Below are 26,305 nucleotides of genomic sequence, written 5' to 3'. Positions count from 1 at the left end.
GAGAATTCTTTTTCCCGACACACGAGAGTTACGTATATACACATATATCATATTTCAATCACACATATATCATACACACACATATATCATATCTCAATTCTACTTCAATTATTCTTTCTATATTGTATTTTTAGTCACAAGAAGATCTTGGAATTTAAAGGCAGAAGAATGTGCATTCATACAGGAGAAATGATATACACATATTGTATCGAAAGATTTTAAAATCATCTAGATTTACAAACAATAAATAAGTAAAAGTTCCCTGAATGCTGAATTAAAACTTGTATTATTTTTCGAAATGTAAATATCAAAAATATTTTTTTCTGTTTTCGCAAATGTATATATTTTTCTGCTGCATAATTAGACATTTCTTTTTACGCGTAGATATGTTACAAACAAAATTGCTCCGTACCCTGCATACTTATGAATTAATTTAACATGAAGAACGCGCTTGCATCAGAGCAGGACGCAATTCAAATTATGTCAGCTTGGAATTTCAACGACAGTGGTTCACATCATGGTTAATGAAATCGCCATCCGTTTTTAATGCTGCGGTTACTTCCGACTTTCTAATGTAAGCTTATCGGCGTAACGATAATCGCGCAATGAATAATTTATCGCTCTGTCGTCGATGTATTATTTTTAATTTGGATAATTCTATATAATTATATACGGATAAACGAATATAATATACGCGTTTTTGCGCGTTTCCTCACTATCGTTAATCGTTGATAACTACATTTTCTATTAAGGAAAATAATTTTACTCAATAAACAACAGCAAATAAAAGAAAATTATTTAAATATGTGTATATATGTATGTATGCGCACATGTGTGTGTATATAATTAATCTGTGTCTTTTTGGACATCGTTTTACACAAATTGATTGATTGAGAAACTGTAACGTTAAATTCTTTTAATCGTGCGAGTTTTACAAAAATCCTGTCTCATTTTATAATTTCGACATATTTGTTAAGATGTACTAGTTTCTTTCAATTTTCTTACAACAAACATTCAATGTATGCTAAAATATTTTCCAAATATTAAAATAAAATTTCTTATAATAAAATTTTTCATTGCACCACTATAATAAAAATATCATTCAATAAATAGTAAAATATTCTTAAGACGCTAGAAAAAACAATTTAATTAGATGCTTAATTAGATACATTTGAAAGATAAAACAAAAAGATAGAAATTAGCTCTGGATATTTTTTCTCCACAAACGCTAGGAACTCCTATATCAATAGGAATGAAAAGAAATGTAACTCGATAGCACAGTACGTCACTGATCTCGTCGCACCGCGGCAGATAAAGTCTCGATACACGTTTCTAGAAGTTTCTCTGCCACCTTTCTAAAACGACATTCATCGGAGAAATGTGAGAGGAGTAGCTAAGAATCGTCGCTGCTGCAGCTGCCCCTATCTAAGCATTGCCGTCTCTCTACAAATTGTTTTCGAGACGGTTCATTTATCCAAGATGACGTCTCTCGACATCTCTCGCATACGCGAAATTGCAATTGCGACCAATGTGGCGAAAGTCTCGCGCCACGATTACTCATGTCATTTTCTGTAGAGATAATCGCATGAATAGGCGTCGATGAGATAGCAGCAATAATGATCGATCGATCTTTCTTTTTTCTCTATTAGCCATCTGACATCGAAACTTTCCTTTTTAACGTGATTTACGTATATCGCATAATGTGCAAAAAATATCTAAGAAAGATATTTGAGAATTTCTCGATGACTTAAAACTAAAAGAAAATAATTCAACTAAAATAACTAAAAAATAATAATAATTAATAATTTAAAAGAATATAATAATAATTTATAATAATAATTTAAAAAATAAAGTTACAAGATTTTTCAATCTTATTAGATAAAATTAAAATCAAAATTGTTTCGATCAAATTATCTTTTTTAGTTTATGGACATCTCATTTTATTACGTATGCTTGTCATTGCTACTAAAATAATAATGCATCATTTTGGTCATAATACATACATTATGAAAAGTAATAATAAATCGAGCGATTAAGTGAAAATGTTCTTCTTTTCCAAACAGCAATCATCTGCATTAGTATGTAACTACATATAGTAATAGTATATAACCGTGTGTATAATTAGTGAAGATTAAATGCAAGGGAAACTATTATACCATACTATACATAATAAACGAGAGAATTATTCTCGTTCACCAAAAGGCGTTATTCGCGCTCGTCTATCATATTCAACTGTTTTTCTGCGAAATTTTTTTTTCTCTAACATGTTTAAATCTTTTCTTCCAATCATAATTAAGAGTTAAACATTTCTCTCTCTCTTTCTATATATATTAAAAGCTTATTAAATTTGTTCGTTCTCGAAATAAAGGAAGAATAAATGATTAATCAGAATAAAATAAGTGATTTTATATAAGAAAGAAACACACACAACAGAATGTCTCTTGTTTCTTTCAAATTACAGATTATTTTGTTAATTTTAGATTACACGATTTTCTTTAATAAAAATCTTAATAAGTCATATGTTGCAGAAACTCCGCGAAAAAAAATCGTACAAACTTCATTTTTTTAAATTCACACATAAAAGTCCATATTTTACGATGATTATCATGAAATTTGCGAAAAAAATTTATTCCACCCCGTGGAATGCGTCAAATTATGTAACTTTTGAAAACAAAACACGTCCTTACTTTTAAAGAGATGACGAGAGGGGGGGGGGGAGGATAAATCTAAATCTGACAAATGATTTTTAAAATAGAACTTTAAGCTTGAGAATGAAAAAAAAATTTTCAAATACGACCATTTTTAACGGAGTTATACTTATTTGAAGTTATACGAAAATTTGATATGAAATTATGCGATAATTTTATTGATGAGTGTATAATATCAAGAGACACGGTAGTGTCTCGCGCCACGTTCATGCGAAGCATTAGCGAGACACTTCGTGTATCTATACGCGAGTCGGACAGTTGAGAGTAACTCAGATTATCGGATTTCAATAACAGCTGAACGGATCGAATTCTTACTAGCCTTAATCGATAGAGCGAGTTTGAATTGTATAAAGAAAGTATTTTTATTTTTGTGCTGCGTGATCTATAAACGGAGATATCATAACGCAAAGTCGAAATATGAAAATTTTCAACTAAGAAACGTCTTTATCATCGCCACCGTCATCAACGCACATGTACACAACACATAGAAAGAGAAAACGTACATTTCCTACTCTCGACAGAAGATTGCGCTAGTGACGCTTTGCGATATTAATGACATGTGTCATTAGTGACATGTATCATTAACCGCATTTTGAGTAGTGATAAATAATAAAGTGCAAATTAAATAATAAATAATTAAATTATTAATTAAAAATTTGCAAGAGCCAGTAAGATATGATAATTAGAGCGCAAGGTAAATAAATATATGTATCTATTTTACTAGCTAAATATAAATATATATAATACAGTAATATATATATATATATATATATATATATATATATATGTTGTTAGCATATAACGAGGACAGAATCTCGAGCGTATGTATGCTTTGGGGACATTTCTATACTTTGAGGACAGGTCTCAAACTAATCATATATCAAACGCATTGTTCGGAGACACACACACAATCTCGTATATACAGGGCGATCCTGAAAAACGTTATGTCTTTAAAATGACGTATTCCTGACACCATTCTAAGACAATTTTTCCTTTACCAAAATTTGATTTGAAGCGTAGTTTTTGAATTATGAGCAAAAATAGTTAGTAAATCACGCGTCGGGTACAGAAGGCAGGCAGGAGCGGCGCGGCGTGCCGCGAGCGCGGGCGCAGCTGACCGCCCGACGGGTGATTATCACCGCATGAGTCGCTAACTATTTTATCTTATAACATAAAATTATGCTTTAAATAAAATTTTGGTAAAGAAGAAAATGTCTTAGAATTACGTCAGAAATACGTGTTCCTTAAAAAAACGTTATTTTAATAATGAAAAGTTGTTCCGGATCGCCGGCCGTCCGACGTTGCAATCAGCTGATTGCTACACGCGATGTGTGTATGGCGGAGTGTGTGCGTAAGAGAGAAAGAGAAAGAGAGAGAGAGAGGGAGGGTAGGAGGGACAGACATTCATACACACGCACGCACTTTTTTCTCGCTCTCTTTCTCTCTTTTACGCAACACTCATACACTCTCTCATTCAGTCTCTCACTCACACTCTCTCGGTCACTCATTCACTCACTCACTCACCTGCTTACTCACTTGCTCACTCACCTTGTAGCAGCGTAGCGAATCTTCATGCTATGTATTGTTGTTATCTGCTGCACGGTTATGATTGCTAGAGATGCGCGACACATCGAAATTTTTTCGATTATTAATCTCACATTCGATTGACACAATACAGATTACACGATAACGAGTTTACTGTTTATTCACTCACTATTGATTTATCGATACCAAAAATTACTTTCAAAGAAACGCGAATGCAAACAACACATGACTCGACGCGAAGCGACGGACCGCGGAGACTGCGCGACCACAAGAGTTATGTTGCCAGAAACGCGACACGCGACATCTAACAAACGACTTGCGCGTGGCGCGTGATTGACGCGAGATAAGACGAACGATCGGCTAAAACCTTCGCATTGCGAATGCGGTAGAAAACATGAAACGTATAATGACATACTTAAAAAATTAATTATTTATTATAAATAATAACTATTTCTAATTATAATAAATAATTATTATTTACTCAATCACGCGCCACGCGCAAGTCGTTTGTTAGATGTCGCGTGTCGCGTTTCTGGCAACATAACTCTTGTGGTCGCGCAGTCTCCGCGGTCCGTCGCTTCGCGTCGAGTCATGTGTTGTTTGCATTCGCGTTTCTTTGAAAGTAATTTTTGGTATCGATAAATCAATAGTGAGTGAATAAACAGTAAACTCGTTATCGTGTAATCTGTATTGTGTCAATCGAATGTGAGATTAATAATCGAAAAAATTTCGATGTGTCGCGCATCTCTAGCAATCATAACCGTGCAGCAGATAACAACAATACATAGCATGAAGATTCGCTACGCTGCTACAAGGTGAGTGAGCAAGTGAGTAAGCAGGTGAGTGAGTGAGTGAGTGAGTGACCGAGAGAGTGTGAGTGAGAGACTGAATGAGAGAGTGTATGAGTGTTGCGTAAAAGAGAGAAAGAGAGCGAGAAAAAAGTGCGTGCGTGTGTATGAATGTCTGTCCCTCCTACCCTCCCTCTCTCTCTCTCTTTCTCTCTCTCTCTTACGCACACACTCCGCCATACACACATCGCGTGTAGCAATCAGCTGATTGCAACGTCGGACGGCCGGCGATCCGGAACAACTTTTCATTATTAAAATAACGTTTTTTTAAGGAACACGTATTTCTGACGTAATTCTAAGACATTTTCTTCTTTACCAAAATTTTATTTAAAGCATAATTTTATGTTATAAGATAAAATAGTTAGCGACTCATGCGGTGATAATCACCCGTCGGGCGGTCAGCTGCGCCCGCGCTCGCGGCACGCCGCGCCGCTCCTGCCTGCCTTCTGTACCCGACGCGTGATTTACTAACTATTTTTGCTCATAATTCAAAAACTACGCTTCAAATCAAATTTTGGTAAAGGAAAAATTGTCTTAGAATGGTGTCAGGAATACGTCATTTTAAAGACATAACGTTTTTCAGGATCGCCCTGTATATCATACGCATAGTTTGAGGCTAGCATAAATTTTATCAATTACTAATAGATGACGCCATTCTGGCCGTTTTGAGAATATTCTGATTCACAAAGCTAAATCGAGATCTTGTATCTTTAACAAATATAATATAATAATTTTAGATAATGTAAATGTAAATAAATTTTTGTGACTAAATAAGTTTTAAACAATGAAAATATTGATTTTAAAATAATTCAAATATTTATATTAAGGTGACCTCAATGTATGCGTTTTATATATAATTTATAAACAATCTGTCCGATAGATCCTGATTAAAATTTTTTCTTTAATTCTTAATTTAAATATATACAGGGTATCTCATTTTAATTTTTTCATCGAAATATCTCATAAGAGCAAAATTTTAGAAAAAAATATTTCAGACGAAAGTTATATAATTTCAAGACATAATAGCATGAGCATCTTAGCTTGAATTGCGTAGCTTGAATAGCATTTTTCAAAATTATTTCAAGATTAACTTTTTTTTTTAATGGAAGTATCTTAATTATATTTTATGTAAACAGATTCCTTATAATATTTTAAATAAAAAGTTATAATAGCTAAAATAAAATAGTTAAAAGTTGAATAGTTTATGAGATATTTTATATCTTAATCTTTGATATATTTTGATATAAAATTTAAAATATTTTATATTTCATATCTCACGTTTTTTACATCTGTGAAAATGCATCATTGTAATTTATGACTATCACAATTAAAAAGAGTCTAATAGTACGATTGGTTAAATTTAATTTATTTTTTAATCTCATCAATGAAAGAATATATTTTGAAATTGAAAAAGTTATAATTAGAATATTCAATAAATTATTCGATATATCTCGAACGCATATTTCAAGGCCACATGCTTATTAAATATAATAAGTTTTCTTAATTACTTATATTTATAAAAAGGATACATCATTAACATTTAAGCACATAATTTAAAAAATTATTTATATTCCTATATATTTTGGCAAATTTGAGTTATTTTTTTAAATTATAATCATTCAAAACATTTTCTCGGTTAAAACGCTAAAATTACCTTAAGAATCTATGCAACAGATTATTTATAAGAGATATATGCAACGCATATTTTGAGGACATATTCTTAATAAAAATATTCGGATTTTTCATTTCTTATTAAAAGAAAAGGATATTGTTCCGAAAGAAACACTTCGAGTTCATGGCAGCCCTTTTGCGTACTGAAAATAGATAACAAAATAATGTAACACATACAATTTCAGCCGCGGCAAATCATTTATTCCAAAGTTTTTACCTAAAAGTAAAATCGGCAAATATCGCAATGAACGGAACAATGAGACCATTGTGACCTTAACATATATTGTTAAGGTCATCATCCTGAATAACACTCAAAAGATTTTATTCATCCCTCATTCTTTATTAAAAAATTATTAACAAAAAAGGTAAATAAGACACCACTTTTCATAGATTTTTAATTGAATTGAACCTCGCTTCGCGTGGAAAGTCACAAACCCATGTGGAACGTCGGTTCGTATGGAAAAGTGTATGCGTGGACACAGTGGGTTCCGCCCCCCCTGCGGGGGGCTCCACTACCAAAAAACTAGACACATAGGTTCGGGTTGAACCTCGCTTTGCGTGGAAAGTCGCAAATTCATGTGGAACCTCGCTTCGCATGGAAAAATGTATGTGTGGACACCGCATGTTCCGCTCCCCCCTACAGGGGGGCTTCACTTTCGGAAGATATAACCTAACCCAACCTGTGCCTGAAGTGTAGGAAATACCTTGATATATAACATTTTGCTTTACATGGTTCATAACAATTCTTTGTTGTAATTGAGTTTAGTTGAGATTTTTCTTTTAAGTAAAATCTTTCGAAAAAATGATTTGCCGCAGCTGAAGTTTTGTATGTTACATTATATTGGTATCTATTTTCAGTACGCAAAAGGGCTGCCATGAACTCGAAGTGTTCCTTTCGGAATAACAGCCAAAGAAAAAGAATCGCGAACAATTCTTTAATAATAATAAAAGTTGTGGAAGTAAATTTATTTCTTTAATTATCATCAATCAAAATGTATATTTCGCAGTTGATACTTGAAATTTATATGCTAAAGATTTATAATTTATATATTCTAGTCGGAGAAAACATTAATACGTTGAGTGTCGAACTGGCCTCAATTGGCCGATACCATATTCCAATTTGACGCCGATCTTTTGTCTCGAGTCGTGATTATTATTATTTTATTATCTTGCTATATCGAAAAATATTGTTGTTTGATCTTTCTTACACGAGCATTTACTTGCATTTACGTGCGATTACTTCATCTATCGAAATATTGATTTCTAAGAAGAGTAATTGATGACATAAATAAATTTAATGATAATAAATTTAATGAGAATGTCGTTACCAGGGCTTGGATAAGCCTTGCGCCAAGGAGAAACTCCAATCCGTCTAACATCGATTTTTTCCAACATTCCGGAGGATCGCGCATAATTGGATATCTTTCTTCCACTCGTTCGCGGCCGAACTCGCTGCCGAGCGATAATATGCTCGTTATTTTTCTTATCTCTTCTACCAATTCTGATGTAACTGAGCCGAAGAAGCTTATTTGCTGTCGCGATTAATTATCGGTTTAATTTTATGTAGCGATTAATTATCGGTTTAATTTTATGTAGAAAGATCTTTTGGGAGTCGTGCGAATTTCCGTGCTTGGCGCCGAATTATTCAAGTCGTTCAATCTTTTGGAGGAAAAATATAACGAATTGATCTGAGCCACAATACGCTCCAGGACAAGTTTTCATGTCATTAATTGAGGATTTCCAGCGTGGACTGATGAGCGCGTAGTCTATCTGATTTCTGTACCGATCGCCTGGTGAGTGTACGTGTAACGTATATCGTATCGGAACAAGGCATTTTATTGACAATTATGAGCACATTTTCTATTGTGAATTCCAACAGTTTTTGGCCTCTTATATTTCAAAGCCCTATATTCTACTTCCCAACGGCTGATGTAGCATACACGTCCTGCGTTATCTCACTTATTTTGGCGTTAAAATCGCCTAAAATTATGGTTATTTCGCGGTTTGGCATCGTTGACAAAGTTGTTTCTAACTATTGATAGAAACTTTTCGCTTCATCGTCCGGAATTTCCACATATGTTGACACATATATTTGGATGATATTAACTTCCACTGATTTTGCCTTGATTTTAACAGTGATTATTCTATCTCTTACTAGATTATAGCCCACTACGAAATGATTTAAGCTTCTACAGATCAATACATTTCATTCTGGCTTTGTTCTTCATTGCCAGAAAAATATATGCAATGATCTTTATTTATGAAGTAACCACTACTTTTCCAGTGTGTCTCCGATATTCCCGCTATTGAGATTCCATACCGATCCAGCTCCTGCTCGATGATAGTGAGTTTACCCGGGACCAGTATCCCTCGAACGTTCCATATGGCTATTTTCAAAATATTTCTCGATTTTCCAGTAATCATACAATCATACGGTCTGATAGTCCATTTCACACCGCGGGGCTCGGACCCTCCGCAAGACCGATGGTCAATCGGATCGCACAACTCATCAACATCACCGATCTGAACTTTATTCATTAAATGTTCCTAGGTAGATAATGTAGTGAGGCCCCTCTCTCTTCTACATCGCACTTTGGCGACTTGTGCCAGTATGGCCATGCCCAAAAATTTCCATTCCTAAGCCGGTCCGATGATTATTATTTGCGCCTTAGTATGATACTAATGCCATTGCTACCTAGCACTAAGGATAATTGATGATAATTGAAGAAATAAATTTAATTCTACAAATTTTATTATTATAGAACTTTTTATGTACATGTTTTCTGTACATGTCCGCGATTCTTTTTTTATAGATATAAGAAATGAAAAACCTGAATATTTTTACTAACAATAAGAATATGTCCTCAAAGTATATGTTGCATATTTACCTTATAAATAATCTGTTGTATAGATTGTTAAGATAATTTTAGCATTTTGAACAAGAAAATATGTTTTGAATGATTATATTTAAAAAATAACTCAAATTGTCTCTTATCGAACGCTGACCGAATATCGTTGGATGCGTTCTATAACTATCTCACTCGCATTGTCTACTTGATTATTGGAGCGAGTGAAATGCCTAATAGGCGATTTTATTCGTGATGTCAAATCAATCCAATATTATAAAAAAATAAATATAATATATTAGAATATTTTTTATAATATTTATTATACATAATTATTATATACAGGGTGATTCAAAATAACCCTATTGTCCTTGAAATGACACATTCTTGAATCAATTCTAAGATGATTTTTCTTTTGGCAAAATTTCGTCCGAAGCTTAATTTTTGAATTATTAAGGTACCTTTTCATGTGTCGCTCATCGCTCGTTTTGAGTGATAAAAAAGTCACGTAACTTGTCACGTAGATTGTCGCTAGCGACTAGCTATTGCATGAAAAGGGCTCCAGCAGCGATTTAGAAAGAAAAGTTCCGTTGAGACACGCACAGTATAAAATAAATATAAACAAAATGTTACAAGCAAAAAAAATATTATAATTGGATGATTGAATACACAAAAATTATAAATGAAAATAATATAAAGCAGAATAATATAAAGAAAAGATTAGCAGTAGTGGCAGTTCTTTATTATTTAGAAGAAAAAAAGAAACGATACAAAAAAAAAAGTGTTTGGGTTACTCCATCATCTAAAAACATTATAAAACAGATTATTTTTGTAATTAACTAACATAAAATTTATAAATACAAACATTCTACCTAATACAGGATAAAAACACAAATTTTCATCCGTAATAAAATTAGAATAGCTTTCTAGACATGTATGCGTCGGTACTTCATCCTCATTACAAATAGTTTCACATGACATATTCTATAAATAAAAATATTTCGTTTATTTTAATGTTCTCTTGCCATTACGCAAAAGATTTTTAACATAACCTTATATATCAGCAGATTTATATTTACATTTTTATTATGTATAAAATTACATTATAAAATATTATTATTATATATATTTAATATTTATTACAAAATTATATACTTACTCTTTGATTATCCATTTGGGCTACGTTCCAAAACGTAAGTAACCGAGGAAATTTTACTCGAATCGCCGTTCCGAAACTCTTTTAAGCCTTTCTGATTGGTTCAAATCGGCCATCGAGTAAAAATTCCTTCGGTTGCTTACGTTTTGGAACGTAACCTTGAGTCTTAAAATTTCAAAATTATCGCTCGTGAATGTCGCTTGTAGTTGGAAAAATCCAACTACAGAATCCCGTTGCTGGCGACTACGTGACGTCATTATGTCGCTAAAATCGAGCGATAGAGCGATGTATGAAATGGCACCTTTAAAGGAACTAGTTAACTTATGACGAGTCGGATACAAGAGGCAGGCAAGAGTGAAGCGATTCGCCATCAGACGCGGGTGCTTACGCGGGACGCCTGCTGCGATCAGCTGGTCGCTACATATGATATACACATAAGCGAATACATACATTCTCTCTCTCTGCCTCTATCTCTCTCATTTGCTCACACACTTGGTCATTATTACTGTTACTTTAATTATTATTTACTTCTTATTATTATTTAAAATTTTGCTTTAATTATTGTTATTTTTTTAAATTGTAGTTATTTTTAATAATTAAAATAAATGTGTAAATAATAATAAAAAGTAAATAATAATTAAAGTAACAGTAATAATGACTACAAGTGAGTGAGCAAATGAGAGAGAAAGAGAGTGAGAGAGAGAGAGAGAGAGAGTGAGGGAGGGGGAGAGGGAAGAGAGAGAGAGGGGAGAGAGAGAGGGGGGGGGAGTGAGAATGTATGTATTCGCTTGTGTGTATATCATATGTAGCGACCATCTTTCCGCAGCAGGCGCCTCACGTAAGCACCCGCGTCTGACGGTGAATCGCACTACCCTTACCTGCCTCTTGTATCCGATCCGTCATAAGTTAACTACTTCCTTTAATAATTCAAAAACTAAGCTTCGGACGAAATTTTGCCAAAGGAAAAATCATCTTAGAATTGATTCAAGAATGTGTCATTTCAAGGACAATAGGGTTATTTTGAATCACCCTCCTGTATAGTAATTAAATAATATAAAGATTTGAAATTTAATAAGGAATAAATTCTTATAATAATTAACTTTTATAATAATTATGATATTTGTAAGACACGGTTCTCATAACTTTGGCGCCTTTATAATGACGCTTTATTTGGCGCCTTTATAATGTAAAAGTAAATTCCGATAGTATTTTTAGCAGAGAGAATATTGGAAAAATATTTAAAAAATTCTACGACCAATAAATATTAATAAACAATAGATATCATGAATAAACAAAATTCATTTTATATCTAATCTTGATCCTTGTTGAGAGTGAACTTCGTTTCGTCTTGCAAAATACATACGTGGATACAGTGGTTTCTGCTTCCCCTACGGGGAGGGGTTCCATTTCCGGAAGATATAATCTATTCTGATTTATAACTAAAATTTAGCTCGTCTTGAAAAGTATACACTTGAACAACATCTTCCTTCAAGTCGTAAAAAATATAATAATTTTCAAAGTCATAAAAAATATCAACAACATAGAAATCAATCATTATTTCATCTGATTTCAATATAAGAAAGATAAATAATGTCAAACGAAAACGTATATAGTCTATATACAGTGTCATGAACAGATTCCGGATCTTGGTGCCGTTTTTCCCATTCCAAGTGCATGCTAGCGGCCGAGCGCCGCGAAAAGCAGTACCGTCTATGCCGGTCTAGTGATGGTAGCAGAGGACACCGTCGCGTAGAAAAAGAAAATATAATAATTTATTATATTATTTTATATAATATATATATTATTTTTTTTTATTATATTATTTTATATATTATATATAATATTAAATAAACATGTATTCTGTGTTAATATATATATATTTTTTTTTACGCGACGGTGCCCTCTTTGTTACCATCACTAGACCGGCATAGATGATATTGCTTTTCGCGGCGCTCGGTCGCTAGCATGCACTTGGAGTAAGGAAAACGGCACCAAGATCCGGATTCTGGTCATGAAATTACATATTCATTATATTAACATTAATATTGTTTATTAATAATATCTATTAATTGTAGAACTTTTTAACTATTTTTCCCATAGTTCCAATACAAATTTCTTGCCTCACAAGTTCAAAACATTTTTTTTATTTAACGTTTACTATACGAGGACTCATGAATAAAATGTATTTTATCCTAGGACATGTCTTAGAATTATATTTTAAACATATTCCCTAACAGCACATGATATCATTCGAATATTCTATACTTATATTGTAAATATACGTTACAGATGTACGTTACAGATGATATACTGAGAATAATCCCATAACATCTCTTGTTGTATATTATTTTTCATATATTCTCAAAATATACTTTGCATATTTCGTATTAATATATTCTTTCTCGTATATTTTCAGGATATTCTATAATATTGCATGTGTTTCCTCATTTTGCCGCTACGCGCGCCACCAAACTCATACTTAATTTTTGGTGAAATGGATATAAAGGACTGGTACTAACATAAGTTCCAAAGTTTCTTCTTTTTTCTTTTTAATCAGTTTAATTTATAATAAACTGACTTAATTTAAAATTTTTCATTTGCTTAGTAGTTTAGTTGTTCTGGATTCCTTGTTGGGATTCAGAATATTAAAAAGATTATTTGAAATTAAAATGAGAAATAGTGTGTGCGTTTACTGCATTTATTAAAAGTATTTCTATTACATATATGAATTATACTACAACATATTCTCAGTATTTGCTATTAACCCCTTCACTGTCAGGGACCCCTATAGGGGCCAAAAAAATTCGTGCCACTTTTGCTTCATGGCCCCTATAGGGGCATCTTGAAAAAAACATGTTATTACTGTTACGATTTGATTGTCCTTGAGTATTTTAAGGTTTCTGAGGTCGCTGAATTCGAATCTGAAATCAGAATTTCGAACTTCAAAATGGCGGATCAAAATTCAAAATAATTTTGGGTTTGAATAAAGATGAGTTTCTTATCGTTTTTGGGGTCGCCGAATTTGAATCTAATATCAGATTTTCCAAATTAAAAATTGCAAATTTAATATGGCGGACCAGAACAAATAGTTGCCATACATAAAAGATGTACACTTTTTTCTTCAATTACTTATAAATCCCGCTATCTGCCAAATCCAGAGTCACGAATTATCAAATCAAGCTGTTTGCACAGAAGTGGAAACGTATACCAGTTTTCAAGAAATAAAAAAAATAAAAAAAACGGAGTCAATAACCGCCACGTCCTCGATTCGTGACTCTGGGTTCGGCAGAGAGCGGGATTTAAAAATAATTGAAGAGAGAAATATACAACCTTTATGTATGTCAACTATTTGTTCGAACTCTGGTCCGCCATATTGGATTTGCCATTTTCAATTTGGAAAATCTGATATTAGGTTTGGATTTTGCAACCCCAAAAATGATACATTTTTATTGAAATCCAAAATTATTTTGAATTTTGATCCGCCATATTGGATTCACCATTTTGAATTTTGTAATTCTGGCTTCAGATTCGGATTCGGCGACCTCAATAATATTTATACTGACGTATTCATGCAATTTTAAAAACTTTTTTCTTCAACACACTTTTGGCACGGAAAGTTTCTTTTCGCTGGACTGTGAAGGGGTTAACCAAAATAGGCGGACATTAGAGCATTCTTAGTATATACTTAGTATATCATAGTATGTATCTCGAATGTTCTGAGAATATATGCATTGTACTTTTGCGATATTCTTCGAACATTCTCAGTATCTACATGTGCTGTTAGGGTTATTTAGCAATGAAAGTGAAATGTCCTGAAATAATACGTTCAAATTTTAGTTTATATATTGTGAGTTTACTTCGAGGTCATATTTTATATATAGTTTATGTATACTTTGAGGACATTTCAAATATAATTAAAAACTATTTTGGAGGAATCTAACATATTGTAAAAACATTTATAATTTGAAGATATATACGTAATTCGAAAATCTCTAACTTTAACTTTAAATATTTTTTAATTATATTCCATATGTCCTCAAAGTATACATAAATTATATAAAATATGACCTCGAAGTAAACTCACGATATATATACTATATATAACCTAAAATTTGAACGTATTATTTTGGGACATCTCACTTTAATTGCAAAATAATATGTTTACAGTATAATTCGAGGACATGTCCTAGGAAAATACAATTTATTCATGAGTCCTCGTAGTAAACATTAAGTATAAAAAATGTTTTAACATTCAAAATATTGTTTTATTTTAAAAAATAACAATTATCCCAAGTTTGGTAGTTTATCTAACATGGTTTGCAATTAAAAAAACAGGGTGTCTACATTTGACGTATACAGGGTGTCCCAAAAGTCCCGGAACGGTCGAATATTTCATAAACTATGCACTTTAGAAAGAAATGTTTCAGACAAAAGTTATATGGCTTGAAGGGGGCCATAAGATGGTGTCATTGGTTTTACCTTGAAAAGTCGTTTGAAGATCACGTGAAGGTCACCTCCAACTTTTTAAATGGGACACCCTATATACTTTTGCATATTCTTGTAGCTTGCCTCGAGACTTTTCCAAAACACTATAATTAAACATTTTTTCATTAAGTACTTTTCGAGTTATGAGGCTTGAAATAATTTCTTAATTTTACATAAACCATAAAATATCTAGTAAAATATTCATTTTTAGATTACCTTACCTTAATACTTTTATGTATAAAATAATGAGAGTAATCAATTGGTGTAAAGAAAACATACAATTGTTTTTAAGAAAAAATATGGAATTGTTAATTACAAATTACATATTTTTTCTTAAAAAAACTATGTTTTTTCTTAATGTAACGATGCACTCCCGAATGCATCGTTTCCCGGCGAACACCAGCCGGAAGCTGCCGCCCGACGAACATCGGTCGGGCAATGGCAGAGGCGCTGTGCGCCCATTTTTAATAACGTAGAAAACGACCGGGTAGGGATTCTCAACTATTGAGACACTGCCGTCGGGAGCCGTTACCGGCGGCTGAGAACCCGCGTTCGGCACCCCGAACTCCCCCGGGCGGATCCGAACCGCTTCGATTTTTACCGCCGCTCGGTGGGGGTAATTACCGAATACGCCGGCGCGGGTAATTAGCCAAGTATAAAACGGGCTCTCGACGGCACATCGACACAGAACCTTCCGATCCTTCTCAACGAGCCGAGCTAGTCTGAAGGCCAGCAAAGCGAACGAGAAAATCCTAGCGAAATCCAAGAGCCAGAAGGTAATGGGAACGCTGCCTCTACCGATTGATATCGGTGCTTGCGAGATCGCCTCCGAACCGAGATCCGAATATCAGGCGTCGCGCCTATCCCGGGGTGGAACGAGAGCCGCCTCCGACGCTTGCTAGCGTCGCGACGCCTTCCGAAAACCCGAAATCCATCTGGGGAAAACTAAAGGCAAATCTGAATATCGGCCCAGATTTAAAGCCGATCAGCTGAGCGATAAGAACCGCGCCAAAGAAACGCGATAAAAACGCGCCCGACGAGCCGCAAGAACACGATAGCGCGCCGTACCAGGAATCCGACAAGTGCATCGCGCACACACGCGCCCGCCTTGCATCATACACACACGCATAGCATTATATACACACACACACACACATTGTATTATACACACACACGCCTAGCATTATACATACACACACACACACATTGTATTATACACACGCGCATACACTCGCACACTTTGTATTACATCCACACACACACACACACACACACACACACACACACACACACACACACACACACACACACACACACACACACAGAGTTTAATAAATACACTTATTTTCTTAACACATATACACGACTCGTTATCCGCCGCTACCTGGTACCGACGGCTATCCGTAATTAAAATCGACTTAATAAATTACGCGAGATACGGGAAAACCGTACGTTACATTGGCACCCGAACAGGGACCGTTAATAGGGAAATCACTCCGCGGTGTGTGTGCGAAGAGACGCGTGCGGAAAATGAAAGGGTGGATCTATGCCTTACCGAAGGCTCAGTTGGCGGCCATTCTGCGAACTTACGACCTCGATGATTCCGGTCTGCTGGACGAACTCCGCCGCCGGATGAGTAATTTCGTCGACGAAAATCCGGATGAGTTTGATGCGCCGGGAGGGGAAGCAAGTGCGGGGCCGAGCATCACGGTGACAACGCCTAACCACCACGAACATAGCGTGGTCAACCCTGCGGAGGCTCCTTCCGCGGACGCGAAGATGATCAACCAGATCCGGAAATGGGGTTGTCACTTCGATGGTCGGGACCCTGCCGCGTTTTTGGAACGGCTCCGGGAGCTCAGGGAAGGATATGGGGTATCGGGGCCCCAGATGTTAAAGGGGTTGCCCGAGATGCTGAAAGGTGACACGCTGTTATGGTACCGTAACCATCGCGAGGATTGGCGGACGTGGAACGATTTCGAACGGGCGTTTCACCTACAATTTTTTCCAAGGCGATACGCGGCCTCTTTGCGCCGAGAGATCATGGGTCGTCATCAAGCGAGCGGCGAAGAGTTTATACGCTACTCCACGGTGATGATGACACTGATGCGCCGGGCCGGAGGGTTTTCGCACGAAGAGCAGCTCGAATTAATCTACGAGAACATGCATCCGGAATATAAGACGTACGTGCGCGTGGACGATGTCCGGAGCATCGCCAAGTTGCAGTCCCGAACGAAGGAATTCGAGGATATAGAACGGGAAAAGCGGGAAATTAAAAAGCGCGAGAAACCGACTCCAACCGTCGCCGCCGCCTATAACAAGCACGAGTGCTGCTGGCGCTGCAAGCGGGGGCACACGCGGGCTCAATGCAGACGCCCCGCCGTGAAGTTCTGCTCCCAGTGCGGCAAGGATGGCGTGTTGACCGCCGAATGCCATCCGCGTCCGGGAAACGCGTCAGGGGTAGGGGTGGCCGCGGCCGCGACCTCCACACAAGGCCCCGAATAAGATTCCTTCCTCGGCCGCACATCTATTTAACAATCAAGGGACGACGGTTTGACGCTCTTATCGATTCGGGGTCAGAAGTCTCCCTCGTGAACCGACACACCGTGAACGTGCTCCGACGAGAAGGGGTGGTAGAACAACCGGGAGGGGGGCAAATTCTGCTGGTGGACGGAACGTCGACGGACGTCCCTGGAACCGTAACCGTTCCCCTCCGCGTACATAAAAAGAGGGTCACGCACACCTTCACAATCGTGCCTGATATGGAAAGTGATCTCCTCCTCGGGATAGACATGCAGGCAAAACTGGGGCTGGGGGTGCCCCCGCCGCCCTTGTCCGTTATCCCTGAGGGAAGCCAGTGCTGAACCACGAGGGGCCTGGCCAGCCAGACACCGGGGGAGCGCCAGGCGCTCCAAGAATTCTTAGACCGCGAGTTCGAAAAATTCGAAGGGGTCAGCGGCCTACCGGGAAGGCTCAGCATCACATTCGCCTAAAAGATCCGACCCCTATCAAACAAAGGTACCGACCGCGGAATCCGGCTATGCAGGCCGTGATTGAGGTGGAGGAGATGCTGAGACAAGGCATCATCGAACCCTCCGATAGCCCGTGGAGCTCCCCGATAGTGGTGATCCGAAAGAAAGATGGCAAGCACCGCTTCTGTATAGACTTCCGCCGCGTGAACGAAGTCACCCACCGCGACGCGTATCCGCTCCCCCAAGTGACCGCCACCTTGGATAAACTAAGGGGGGCCCGATACTTGTCAACGCTCGACCTGAGAAACGGGTATTGGCAGGTACCGCTCACACCCGAAAGCAGACCGGTGACCGCATTCACGGTACCCGGAAAAGGGCTTTTCCAGTTCCGGGTCATGCCGTTCGGGCTGCACTCGGCACCCGCCACCTTCCAACGGCTCCTCGATACCGTTCTCGGTCCGGAACTCGAGCCACACGTATTCGTGTATTTAGACGACATAATCATTATTAGCCGAACGTTTTCGGAACATCTCGAGCTGCTCGCCGAAACCTTCCGTCGACTCCGAGAAGCGCGTCTCCGACTGAACCCGGAAAAGTGTAAATTCTGCGTCGATCAATTGAAGTACCTGGGACACGTAGTGGGACGGGACGGAATTAGAACTGACCCGAAGGTCAGCGCCGTGGCTGACTGGCCAGAACCGACGACGCTCAAACAGATCCGTCAGTTTCTCGGAATGGCGTCGTGGTACCGCCGGTTTATGGCAAACTTCTCGACCCTTGCCTCCCCGCTAACGCAACTCACGCGTAAAAACGCCCGCTGGAAATGGGGGGAGGAGGAGGCGACCGCGTTCCGCGCTCTCAAAGAACGGCTGATTTCCGCCCCCGTACTCGCTTGCCCGGATTTTACGCGACGGTTCTATCTACAGACGGACGCCAGCAGTATCGGACTCGGGGCCGTATTAACTCAGCGATACGAGGAAGGCGAACGCGTCATCGCCTACGCCAGCCGCACGCTCAACGCGGCTGAGCGGAATTATAGCGCAATCGAACTGGAGTGCCTCGCAATCGTCTGGGGAATTCGGCGGATGCGGAATTACCTGGAGGGATACGCCTTTACGGTGGTAACCGACCACCAGGCTCTAAAATGGTTGAAGAAACTGGAATCGCCATCCGGACGACTCGGACGATGGAGCCTCGAGTTGCAACAGCACGAGTTTGATATCCAATACCGTCGCGGGGTACTCAATCGCGTTGCGGACGCCTTATCGCGTCAACCATCGAATTCCGCCGCACGCACCGGCCGCTGCAAGTGGTATCACAAGATTATGGAGGAGGTCCGGGAAAACCCGGAGGCCCGACCGGGATATAAAATCAGCGAGGGATGGCTATACCGTTACATATTGCACAGCTTAAACTTTAAAGAAACGAGTCCAGAACAGTAGAAGCTGTGCATACCGGAACCGTTACGACGAACCACCAGGGAGAACTTCCACGACGCGCCCACCGCCGGATACCTAGGGATCGCGAAGACCATCGCGAGGATAGCCGAGAGGTACTACTGGCCTGGGATGTTTCGCGATATCGGGAAGTACGTCCAGGCGTGTGAGAACTGCCAGAGCCACAAGGCCGCACAACAGCGGCCCGCAGGAACCCTCCACGCCACGAATATCTCCCGACTTTGGGAGCAGGCTACTATCGATTTGGTTGGGCCGTTACCTAAGTCCAAGAAGGGGCATACCTGGCTCCTTTCCATCCAGGACCGCTTCACGAAGTGGGTAGAATTCGTTCCACTTCGTCGAGCTACCGCCGAGGCAGTAACCAAGGCGGTGACAGAGAACCTCGTGCTACGACACGGAAGACCGGATGCCATCCTCACGGACAACGGCACGCAGCTGAAGTCGAAGCTGCTAGAAGAGCGGCTGGCGGCCCTGAATATCCGACTCCATCACGGCTCCAGCATACGCGCCGCATTGTAACCCGGTCGAGCGGACGAATAGAACGATCAAGACTATGATCGCACAGTACGTACAAAAGGATCACCGATCGTGGGACGAACAACTACCCGCGCTGCAATTTGCGTACAACACCGCAACGCACGACGCCACGGGATATACGCCAGCATATCTGCTGCATGGACGTGAACTGACGCCGCCAACCGAGGGCGACGCGCCACCAGCCACCGGAGGTACACCGGACGCCGTGAAGAAAAATCTAGAGGAAGCCTACGAACTGGTCCGGATTAATCTGGCGCAAGTCTTCCAGCGCCAGGAAAAATATTATAATCTGCGCCGCAGAAAATGGAAACCCACGCTAGGGGAGTGGGTGTGGAAAAGGGAACATCCGCTCTCTAAAAAGGCCAACGCCTTTAACGCCAAACTGGCCCCGAAATATAGCGGCCCGCACGAGGTTAGAAACATCGTCTCACCCGTTATTGTTGACGTTCGACGGGGAAAATGGTACAGACATGTACATATACAAGACCTAAAACCGAGCCACACGAGGGAAGACAACAAAACAGAAGACGACCTTCTCCCCACCAACACCGACAATGAGACCGACGAAGATTCGGAATCGACAACCAACGATTAAACGCTTGCGACATGTCGAAAGAGGCAGACGACATTCTAGAAGCGATCAACGCCTATTTGGCGGAAGAAAATCCGCCGTCGGGGACGACGGAACCCGACAAGGAGCCACCGCCACCACCACCCGAGAGGTCAACGGCTCCACGGGTCGGTACCGTAATACAGCGGTTCGACCGCGTAAACGCCGTCAAGGCTGCCATGCTGGCAATCCCGCCTCCGCCACCACCGAGGAGAAAACCGCCGCGGCCATACGAGCGCCGCTCGCCGCCACCGGCCCGCGAGACAGCGACCACCGCCACCGCCGCCGCACCGGAACTGTTGGTGCCGATGGGGCCCATACCAGCGCCCCCGATCCAGGTCCAGGTCGAACCGGGCCTGGTTTTTGAGGTACCGCACTTCGCGGTACATGCATCCCGCCGCTACCGTCCCTGCACGGGCAGTGGATATTGCGCTTCAGCCGCGATGGGAAGTTGCGGTACCATCGGCGAATCCGCTGAGCCCGATCATCCGGCTAGTCACGCCTCAAATTCAGGCGTGAATTTGAGAAGGGGGGTGATGTAACGATGCACCCCCGAATGCATCGTTTCCCGGCGAACACCGGCCGGAAGCTGCCGCCCGACGAACATCGGTCGGGCAATGGCAGAGGCGCTGTGCGCCCATTTTTAATAACGTAAAAAACGACCGGGTAGGGATTCTCAACTATTGAGACACTGCCGTCAGGAGCCGTTACCGGCGGCTGAGAACCCGCGTTCGGCACCCCGAACTCCCCCGGGCGGATCCGAACCGCTCCGATTTTTACCGCCGCTCGGTGGGGGTAATTACCGAATACGCCGGCGCGGGTAATTAGCCAAGTATAAAACGGGCTCTCGACGGTACATCGACACAGATCCTTCCGATCCTTCTCAACGAGCCGAGCTAGTCTGAAGGCCAGCAAAGCGAACGAGAAAATCCTAGCGAAATCCAAGAGCCAGAAGGTAGTGGGAACGCTGCCTCTACCGATTGATATCGGTGCTTGCGGGATCGCCTCCGAACCGAGATCCGAATATCAGGCGTCGCGCCTATTCCGGGGTGGAACGAGAGCCGCCTCTGATGCTTGCTAGCGTCGCGACGCCTTCCGAAATCCCGAAATCCATCTGGGGAAAACTAAAGGCAAATCCGAATATCGGCCCGGATTTAAAGCCGAACAACTTAAAGCCGAACAGCTGAGCGATAAGAACCGCGCCAAAGAAACGCGACAAAAACGCGCCCGACGAGCCGCAAGAACACGATAGCGCGCCGTACTGGGAATCCGACAAGTGCATCGCGCACACACGCGCCCGCCTTGCATCATACACACACACACACCCATAGCATTATATACACACACACACACATTGTATTATACACACACACACACACACATTGTATTATACACACGCGCATACACTCGCACACTTTGTATTACATCCACACACACACACACGCGCGCGCGCGCGCGCACGCACGCACACACGCACACACACACACAGTTTAATAAATACACTTATTTTCTTAACACATATACACGACTCGTTATTCCGCCACTACCTGGAACCGACGGCTATCCGTAATTAAAATCGACTTAATAAATTACGCGAGATACGGGAAAACCGTACGTTACATTAACAAATTTCTCGTCTTATGGAATAAGTGAATGAATGTGATTATGTTGAAGTTTATAAAAGAATACAGTTTATAAAAGAAAAAAGAACTTTCGATTAATTATTTAGTGTGGATCTCTGTCCTTTAGAACGTGATACCTACGTTCAATTTGAGTGAAAGTACGATCTATCCGAAAATTCATTTCTCAAGGAATTACAGCAATACATGGAACAAGGTAATAATAACTATTCTTTAGTGTTGTGTGAAAACAGATTTCGGGATGTCAAATAAACAGTATTAGAGAAAATTCGCGAAAGAGAGGGGTTTTTAGTGGGTAGGGAATACCGAGTTGGTAATTCGACTTGGTACTCGAGTCCCACATAACTCACCGGACCGCCCGGTGAGTATGCATAAAATGCATTTTCTCCTCTCTCGTAAGAAAAAAAAACAAAACATTTAAAATAATAACAATTAAAGTGAAAATGTATAATAATAAAAAGTAAATAATAATTTAAGTAAGAATAATAATAACTTAAAGTGAGTGAGGGAAGGGGGGGAGAGAGAGAGAGAGAGAGAATGTATGGATTCGCATGTGTATGTCTGTAGCGATCAGGTGATCGCAGCAGGCGCCCCGCGTAAGCACCCGCGTCTGACGGTGAATCGCGCCACCCTTGCCTGCCTCTTGTATCCGACCCGTCATAAGTTAATTACTTCTTTTAATAATTCAAAAACTAAGCGTCGGACGAAATTTTGCCAAAGGAAAAATCGTCTTAGAATTGACTCAAGAATGTGTCATTTTAAGGACAATTAGGTTATTTTGAATCACCCTGTATATATACAGGGTGTAACTGAAAAAGCGCCCACGGAGCAAATGGCGTTATACCTCATTAAAAATCGAGTCGAAAAATCCTGAACCATTTTTTTCTATAATGCTTAATAAAGCGGTAATTATTGAGTAAAGTTGCGCCAATAAGCACCGACCTTTAGCCTCCTTGTTGAAATTTTCTTGAAGGAAACGCTTCTAAAAAATTCTGGTTTTTGGAATGGAAAAAATATGATTTTTAATGCAAAATAAAATTTTTCGCATTATTACGACGTATAAGAATATTGCACAATAGCAGCATGACAAAGCGCCGTAGCGGCGGAGCGCTCACGCACACTACCAAGCGCGCGGCTCACTCACGTGCGCCCGTCTAAAGGTCGGTGCTTATTGGCGCAACTTCACTCAATAATTACCGCTTTATTAAGCATTATAGAAAAAAAATGGTTCAGAACTTTTCGACTCGATTCTTAATCAGGCATAACGCTATTTGCTCCGTGGGCGCTTTTTCAGTTACACCCTGTACACAAAAAAAAAAATGTAATTGTTAATTGCAAATTACATTTTTTTTTTCGAAACAATTATGTGTTTTCTTTACACCAATTGATTCCTCTCATTATTTTGTACGTAAAAGTATTAAGATAATCGAAAAATGAATATTTTACAAGATATTTTACGGTTTATGTAAAATTAAGAAATTATTTCAAGCCTCATAACTCGGAAAGTACTTAATGAAAACTAACTTAATTATAGTGTTTTGGAAAGCTCTCGAGATGAGCTACAAGAATGTGCAAAAATATATAGGGTGTTCCGTTTGAAAAATTCAAGGTGACCTTCATGTGACCTTCCAGCGACTATTCAAGGTCAAATCATTGCCACCATTTTATAGTTCTCTTTAAACCAAACAACTTTTATTTGAAACATTTTTCTCTAAAATGCTTTATTTTTTAGATTTTCGACCGTTTCCGGACTTTTCGAAAACCCTGTATATTACTATATTATATATATTTATATTTAGCTAGTAAAATAGATATATTTATTTACCTTGCGCTCCAATTATCATACCTTACTGGCTCTTGCAAATTTTTAATTAATATTTAATTATTTATTATTAAATTTGCACTTTATTACTTATCACTACTCAAAATGCGGTTAATGATACATGTCACTAATGACACATATCATTAATATCGCAAAGCGTCGCTAGCGCAATCTTCTGTCGAGAGTAGGAAATGTACGTTTTCTCTTTCTATGTGTTGTGTACATGTGCGTTGATGATGGTGGCGATGATAAAGACGTTTCTTAGTTGAAAATTTTCATATTTCGACTTTGCGCTATGATATCTCCGTTTATAGATCATGCAGCACAAAAATAAAGATACTTTCTTTATGCAATTCAAACTCGCTCTATCGATTAAGGCTAGTAAGAATTCGATCCGTTCAGCTGTTATTGAAATCCGATAATCTGAGTTACTCTCAACTGTCCGACTCGCGTATAGACACACGGAGTGCCTCGCTAATGCTTCGCATGAACGTTGCGCGAGACACTACCGTGTCTCTTGATCATACGGATTAATAATATCAAACAAAATAAATAAATTAAATCAAGTGCTTCTTCAAATTTGCAATAAAATATTTGTAAGATAAAATATATTTATATATTTCCAAAAATTTCAATAGCTCCTTTAATATGAATTTTGCTTAAATTAGAGTAGAAGGGGGGAAGGGGAGAGAGAGGGGGAGAGAGTGAGGGGGGAGAAAGAGAGAGTATATGAAAACTGAAGAATAGAATGGTTGTAATTGTTCAATGATGATCTCGAATCGATTAATCGGCTTTATTCGACAACGCTATTAAATACATTATTATGCTAAGAAAAAACCGTTAAAATATGATACATTTTATGACGTCAAAATGCAGTACATGTCATGACGTCAAGAATCTGTGACATTAGACCGTCACTTTTCCGTCATAAAAATATCAACTCGTGACATCAAGAATAGTCAGTGAATGACCAATTGGAAATGTAAAAATGACGTGTGCTTGCTATCTGGGTTATAATGCAAATTACATGACACTACATATGCCTGCATAAAGAGATATTAATTCCCGATCGGTCATTCCGCTCGTATCATCACATCAATTGCATCAAGTGCTCGCATTGTATCACTTTTCTCTTGCAAATTCGAAGCCAAACGTTAGTATTGAATCGTGAACTTTTCAACGCGTTTAGTCCGTAAGATTTATAATATTACGGTCTTGTAATGCTTCCCTCCAGCATCATGATTGCGGGGGCTTATTATTTATATTTATAAGATGAGAGATAAATGACATTTAATTTTTGCATTTTTAAAAATAAGAGTGGGCGTTGAATTTTTTCTTTTTCTTATTGTACACTTTATATGAAAAAGAGAGATGACAAATTTGATGATATTCAAAACAATGCAATTAATGTAAATCACTATGATTCAATAGTATCATATCTTCTCTATTTATTTTTTCGGCTAAATCGGCTAGAATCCGCTAAGTATTGGAAGAGTAGGACAATGCACTGTCTTATGATCAAGTAACATTCTAACGTTTTGCATTCTCGCGTAAAGTTTCTATCAGCATCTCCGCAATCGTGATGTGAAAGTAAAACATGTTTGATCACGTGCACATTTGAATTTTTTTCTTTCTCCGGATTTTTCTTCTTGTGGTTGCTTCTAGTTAATGATTGTCGAAAGGAGAAAAAACAAATTTTCTATCGAGAGATATTTTTGCAATCATATTATTTTTAGTAAATTAATGCGAATATTGACAACTTGACTTTATAAAATAGCGCTTATGCACTATTTTATTGTATCTGTGAAACATTAAGAAAAGACGGAGATATTGATTTATACATTTCTTTCTTAATATCCTTCAATACATTGAAGTTATATAGATTTACAAGTTTGCAGATTTTAAATGCATCTTTTGTGTAACTTATTAATTAAAGTATTTGCTACTTACAATTGACTAGTTATATTGATGCATTAAATCGCATTACATGCGATAATGCAAAATCGTA

The 26,305-nt window shown here is 38.8% G+C and overlaps 1 protein-coding gene and 1 long non-coding RNA gene across 6 annotated transcripts in view; both read right to left on the bottom strand.

Moving 5' to 3' along the window:
* Engase (cytosolic endo-beta-N-acetylglucosaminidase) overlaps positions 1-26,305 on the bottom strand; it is a 63,821-nt gene that overhangs the window by 24,317 nt on the left and 13,199 nt on the right. The gene's annotated exons all lie outside the window — the stretch shown is intronic.
* Positions 9,995-11,275, bottom strand: LOC145962783 (uncharacterized). Its single transcript, XR_014435961.1, has 3 exons — positions 10,918-11,275; positions 10,491-10,602; positions 9,995-10,420 (listed from the first exon to the last, which is right to left on the bottom strand). It is a non-coding gene; the product is annotated as an uncharacterized LOC145962783 (long non-coding RNA).

The sequence above is a fragment of the Camponotus vicinus genome, unplaced genomic scaffold, assembly GCF_025532165.1.
Source record: "Camponotus vicinus isolate PSW18456_S1 unplaced genomic scaffold, iyCamVici1.0 SCAF_12, whole genome shotgun sequence".
Classification (NCBI taxonomy): Eukaryota; Metazoa; Arthropoda; class Insecta; order Hymenoptera; family Formicidae; genus Camponotus; species Camponotus vicinus.
The sequence above is the reverse complement of the archived record's forward strand: the minus strand, read 5'-3'. Positions and strand labels throughout refer to the sequence as shown.